Below are 7,234 nucleotides of genomic sequence, written 5' to 3'. Positions count from 1 at the left end.
AGGCTGGTCTCGAACTCACAGAGATCCGCCTGCCTCTGCCTCCCGAGTGCTGGGATTAAAGGCGTGCACCACCACCGCCCGGCTCACCTCCCCTTGTATTAAGGTTGGAGAAGGCAATCCAGTTTGAGGAAGAGGATCCTAAAAGCCAGCAAGAGTCAGAGACAGCCTTGGCTCCCACTATTATGAGTCCCACAGGAGAACCAGAGACCTCTGCAGGTCCTGGTGTGACCCACTGAAGGAGTAGGCCTGAGCCAAAACCTCTGTGGGTCTGGGTGCTGAGTCTGGGACCTCTGAGGAAGTAGACAGGAGTTAGAGACCTTTGCCAGACAGGGCCCAAGCCAGGGACCTCTGCAAAAGTGGGCCTAGACCAGGGACATTTACGGAAAAAGGTCTGAGCTAGTAACCTAGGTCAGAGCAGGCCTGAGACAGCAAACTCCACAGGAGCAGGTACAAGGGAGCAACCACTGAGAGAGTAGGCCGGAACCAGAGACCTCTGTGGGTCCAGAAGTAAATCAGACTTCTGAAGGAGTAGGCCTGAGCCAGGACCTCTGCCAGAGAAAGCCCAAGGTAGGTAGCAACCTTAGCAGAAAGAGCCCCAAGCAAGCAATCTCCATGGGAGCAGGCCCTAACAACCCCTCATATTGCAGAGTAAACCCTGTGAGCACCAAGCGACCTTCAGGAACATGGAGTGATCAAAAGGGTGACTGGAACTGTGGCCCTAACTGCACCACGAGGAGCAACTATTTGGGCCTTGGATCCACTGGCACCTGTAAGATTTATCACCAGAGTCACAGACAGCCCCAACTACACCAACCAGAGGAAAAGATAGGTAGACAAGGTAAGAACACATACAACACCACAAAGAGCAACTAAACACCAATAAAAACTAGTGGCCCTGCAACAGCAAGACTTGAACAACCAAATATAGATGAAGCAAAACAAAATGACCTAGAAAATAACTTTAGGAGAATGTTTAAGGCCCTTAAAAAGAAAATGAAAATTCCCTCAAAGAAATGGAGGAAAAGCCAGGAGGTGGTGGCACATGCCTTTAATCCCAGCACTCGGGAGGCAGAGGCAGGCAGATCTCTGTGAGTTCGAGGCTATCCTGGACTACAAGAGCTAGTTCCAGGACAGGAACCAAAAGCTACAGAGAAACCCTGTCTCGAAAAATCAAAAAAAAAAAAAAAAATGGAGGAAAAGACAAAAAATTGGAAGACATTGAAAGACTTTGGGGAACCTTAGCATTACTGTACCCCCCCCTTTCTGGGAACCAGGGGACCCTGGTAACCAACCACGGGTGCACTGGAGCTTTGAGTACTTTCCATCCCCTTTGTAGTCTTTCGTCAGTAGACCTAGACTCTGGAACTGGGGTGAGACGACCTGCAGATAACCTGCAAGTGTTCCTCCTTGTTCAACCAACCCAGCAACTGCCATAGCTTTGATCAATTAGAGTTAACTGACCATTAAATGAACTAGTCAAAATAGTTGACAAATGATTTCTAGACTCTCCCTTTTGATTCTGTACTACCCCTCCCTGATTTTGTGGTTTTTTTCCTTTAAAAGAACCTGTAATAGCCAAAGCAGGGGTCCTTCTCCTCTTGAGGTTGAGGGACCTCTGCCGCAGCAGCAGAATAAAAATTCCTCTTGCTATTGCATCAACCATACTGAGAGTGGCTCTTGGGGTGACCTCCTCCTTGGTGGGGCTTTAGGGCCCAACAACATCAAGAAATCCCTTAAATAAAACCAAGAAAAAGCAATCAAACATATGAAAGAAACTATTCAAGACTTGAAAACTGGGCCAGGTGGTGGTGGCACAAGCCTTTAATCCCAGCAACTGGGAGGCAGACGCAGGTGGATCTCTGTGAGTTCAAGGCCAGCCTGGTCTACAAGAGCAAGTTCCAGGCAAGGCTCCAAAGCTACAGAGAAACCCTGTCTCGAAAAACCAAAAACAACAACAACAACAACAAAACCCAAAAAACAAACAAAAATAAAACCAAGATATTCCATGACAGAGCCAGATTTAACCAATACTAACCAATACCTAGCCACAAACCCTATCCTACTAGAAGAAAAACTCCAACCCAAGGGAGTTGGCTACATCTACAAAACAATAGATGATCTCATAGTAGCAAATACCAAAGAAGGGGAAAACACAAAAAGATAACATCAACAACAAAGAAAACTAAAATAACAGTAGATAGCAATCACTGGTCATTAATATCCCTTAATATAAATGGACTCAACTATCCCTTAATATAAATGGACTCAACTCACCTAAAAGGCTAACAGATTGGATATGAAAACAGAATCCATCCTGCTGCATACAAGAAACACACTTCAACCTCAAAGACAGACCTCAGAGTAAATGGTTGGAAAAAAATTCCAATCGAATGGACCTAAGAAACAAGCTGGTGGGCTGGAGAGATGGCTCAGTGGTTAAGAGCACTGACTGCTATTCCAGAGGTCCTGAGTTCAATTCCCAGCAACCATATGGTGGCTCACAACCATCTGTAATGAGATCTGGTGCCCTCTTCTGGCCTGCAGGGATACATGGAGGCAGAATGTTGTATACATAATAAATAAATAAAGTTTTTTTTTTTTAAAAAAAGAAACAAGCTGGCATAGCTATCCTAATATCTAATAAAACAGACTTCAAACTAAAACCAATCAAAAGAGACAAAGAAGGACATTTCATATTAGTTACAGGAAAAATCCATCAAGTGGAAATTTCAATACTGAACAACTATGCCCCGAATACAATGGCACCCTCATATGTCAACGAAACACTTCTAAAGCTTGAATCATACATTAAACACCACACACTAATGGTGGGAGACTTCAACCCTCCACTATCACCACTGGCAGATCTGTCGAAAAAAAATTAGCAGAGAAATAAGGGAACTAACAGATGGTATGACTCAAACGGACTTAACAGACATCTACAAAACATTCCATCCAAACATAAAGGAATATATCTTCTTCTTAGAACCTCATGGAACCTTCTCAAAAATTGACCACATACTAGGTAACAAAACAAACCTCAACAGATACAAAAAAAATTGGAATAACCCCATATATTGGATCACCATGGCTTAAAATTAGAATTCAACAGCAACACTAATTCCAGAAAGACCACAAACACATGGAAATTAAACAATGCTCACCCGAATCATCAATGGGTCAAGGAAGACATAAAGGGAAAAATTAAAGACTTCCTAAAATTCAATGAAATGACCACACAATAAACCCAAATTTATAGTACGCCAGGCAGTAGTGGCGCACGCCTTTAATCCCAGTACTCGGGAGGAAGAGGCAGGCAGATCTTGTGAGTTCGAGACCAGCCTGGTCTACAGAGCTAGTTCCAGGACAGGCTCCAAAACCACAGAGAAACCCTGTCTCAAAAAAAAAAACAAACAAACAAAAAAACAAAACCAAATTTATAGGACACAATGAAAGCAGTGTTAAGAGAAAAGTTCATAGCACTAAATGCCTACATAAAGAAGCTGGAAAAATCCCACACTAGTGAATAACAGAACATTTGAAAACTCTAGAACAAAAACAAGCAAACTCACCCGGGAGAACTAGAAATCAGGAAATAATCAAATTGAGAGCTGAAATCAACAAAACAGAAACAAAGAAAATACAAAGAATCAAGAGAAAATCAACAAAATAGACAAACCTTTATCCAAACTAATCAAAAGGCAGAGAAAGAATATCCAAATCAACAAAATCAGAAATGAAGAGGGGGACATAACAGTCATGGAGGAAATTCAGAGAATCATTAGGTCATATTTTGAAGACCTGTACTCAACCAAATTGGAAAACTTAAAGGAAATGGACAACTTTCTGGATAAATATCACTTACAAAAATTAAATCAAGCCGGGCGATGGTGGCGCACGCCTTTAATCCCAGCACTCGGGAGGCAGAGGCAGGCAGATCTCTGTAAGTTCGAGACCAGCCTGGTCTACAGAGCTAGTTCCAGGACAGGCTCCAAAGCCACAGAGAAACCCTGTCTCGAAAAAAAAAATTAAATCAATATCAGATAAACAAATTAAATAGGCCTATAACTGCTAAAGAAATAGAAACAGTCATCAACAGTCTCCCAACCAAAAAAAAAAAAAAAGCCCAGAACCAGATGGTTTCAGTTAAGAATACTACAAAATTTTGAAAGAACTAATCCCAATACTCCTCAAATTGTTCCACACAATAAAAACAGAAGGAACATTGTCAAACTCTTTTTATGAGGCTACAATTATCCTGACACCCAAACCACATAAAGACATTACTAGAAAAGAGAATTACAGACCAATCTCACTCATAAACATTGATGCAAAAATATTCAATAAAACACTAGCAAATTAAATTCAAGAACACATCAGAACCATCATCCACCATGCCATCAAGTCAGCTTCATCCTAAAGATGCAGGGATGGTTCAACATAAGAAAATCTGGCCGGGCGGTGGAGCGCACGCCTTTAATCCCAGCACTTGGGAGACAGAGGCAAGCGGATCTCTGTGAGTTCGAGGCCAGCCTGGTCTACAAGAGCTAGTTCCAGGACAGGAACCAAAAGCTAAGGAGAAACCCTGTCTCGAAAAATAAAATAATAAAAAAAAAAGACAGAAGGAAAATCTGTTAATGTAATTCATCATATAAACTGAAAAATGAAAACCACATAATCTCTCATTAGATGCTGAAAAGTGCCTTTGACAAAATACAACATCCTTTCATGATAAAGGTCTTGGAGAGAGCAGGGATACAAGGAACATACCCAAACATAATAAAGGCAATATATAGCAAGCCAACAGCCAACATCAAACTAAACTCACAGCAATCCCACTGAAATCAGGAACCAGAGAAGGTTGTCCACTCTCTCCATATCTATTCAATATAATTCTTGAGGTCCTAGCTAGAGCAATAAGACAACAAAAGGAGATCAATGGGGATACAAATCGGAAAAGAAGTTAAACTCTCACTACTTGCCGATGATATGATAGTTTACATAAGAGACCACAAAAATTCTACCAAGAAACTTCTACAACTCAAAAACACTTTCAGTAATGTAGCAGGATACAAGAATAACTCCTTTACACAGATGATAAATGGGCTGAGAAAGACATCAGAGAAACATTACCCTTCACAATAGCCAAAAATAGCATAAAATATCTCGGAGTAACTCTAAGTGGAAGATTTGCATGCCAAAAACTTTAAATCTTTGAAGAAAGAAATTGAAGAAGACACCAGAAAGTGGAAAGATCTCCCATGCTCTAGGGTAGGTAGAATTAACATAGTAAAAATGGCAATCTTACCAAAAGCAATCTACAGATTCAATGCAATGCCCAGCAAAATTCTTCACAGACCTTGAAAGAACAGTACTTAACTTCATATGGAAAAGCAAAAAACTCAGAGTAGCCAAAACAATAAAGGAACTTCTGGAGGCATCACAATCCCTGACTTAAACCTCTACTACAGAGCTACAGTACTGAAAACAGCCTGGTATTGGCATAAGAACAGACAGGATGATGGAGGCTGGAGAGATGGCTCAGTGGTTAAGAGCATTGCCTGCTCTTCCAAAGGTTCTGAGTTCAATTCCCAGCAACCACATGGTGGCTCACAACCATCTGTAATGAGGTCTGGTGCCCTCTTCTGGCCTGCAGGCATACACACAGACAGAATATTGTATACATAATAAATAAATATTTTTTTAAAAAAAAGAACAGACAGGATGCCGGGCGGTGGTGGCACACGCCTTTAATCCCAGCACTCGGGAGGCAGAGGCAGGCAGATCTCTGTGAGTTCGAGACCAGCCTGGTCTACAAAGCTAGTTCCAGGACAGGCTCCAAAAACCACAGAGAAACCCTGTCTTGAAAAACAAAAAAAACAAAAAAAAAGAAAAGAACAGACAGGATGACCAATGGAACTGAATTGACGATGCAGAGACTAATCCACACAACTACAGATACCTGATATTTGATAAAGAAACAAAAAATATCAAATGGAAAAAAGAAAGCATATTTAACAAATGGTGTTGGCATAACTGGATGTCAACACATAGAAGAATGAAAATAGATCCATATCTATCACCATGCACAAAACTCAAGTCCAAATGGATCAAAGACCTCAACATAAAGCCAGCCACACTGAACCTTATAGAAGAGAAAGTGGGAAGTACACTTGAACGCATTGGCACAGGAGACCAATTCCTAAATATAACCCCAGCAGCACAGACACTGAGAGAAACCATTAATAAATGGGACCTACTGAAACTGAAAAGCTTCTGTAAAGCAAAGGACACGGTCAACAAGACAAAACAACAGCCGACAGAATAGGAAAAGATCTTCACTAACCCCACATCAAACAGAGGTCTGATCTCCAAAATATACAAAGAATTCAAGAAATTGGACACCAAAAGATCACATAATCCAATAAAAAAATGGAGTACAGACCTAAACAGAGAACTCTCAACAGGGGAATCTAAAATGGCTGAAAGACACTTAAGGAAATGCTCAACATTCTTAGCCATCAGAGAAATGCAAATCAAAACAACTCTTGAGATTCCATCTTACACCTGTAAGAATGGCCAAGATCAAAAACACTGATGACAACTTATGCTGGAGTGGATGTGGGGTAAAGGGAACATTCTGCATTGCTGGTGGGAATGTAAGCTGGTACAGCCCCTTTGAATATCAGTATGGCGATTTCTAAGAAAACTAGGAAACAGCGTTCAAGACCCAGCAATACCACTTTTGGGTATATAACCAAAGGATGCTCAATCGTGCCATGAGGACATGTGCTCAACTATATTCATAGCACCACTGTTTGCCATACCAGGACCTGGAAACAACCTCTGGAGTAGTAAGGCTCAATTATGGACACAGACAGTTGTGTTGCTTGGCTGCTGGCATAACGGTACTATGAGAAGGCTGAGGTTACCTCATTGCTCTCTGTGGCTGAATTGATTCTCCTCTCTCAAGTCCTTAACTGACGCTAAATTCGGAATGTGGACAAGGATCTGTCCCACAGTGGATTATCATTCATTCTTGTCTGGCTTGAACTGGAAGATTTTCAGCTACAGGTTTATTTTCCTAACAAACTCCTCCTTTCGTGGGGCGTTGGTGGCGCACGACTTTAATCCTAGCACTTGGAAGGCAGAGGCAGGCAGATCTTGTTAGTTCGTGGCCGGTCTGGTGTACAAAGTGAGTTCCAAGACAGCCAGAGCAGTTACACAGAGAAAC

Source organism: Microtus ochrogaster, chromosome 4 (assembly GCF_000317375.1).
Source record: "Microtus ochrogaster isolate Prairie Vole_2 chromosome 4, MicOch1.0, whole genome shotgun sequence".
NCBI classification, from domain to species: Eukaryota; Metazoa; Chordata; class Mammalia; order Rodentia; family Cricetidae; genus Microtus; species Microtus ochrogaster.
This window is presented reverse-complemented; position numbering follows the sequence as displayed.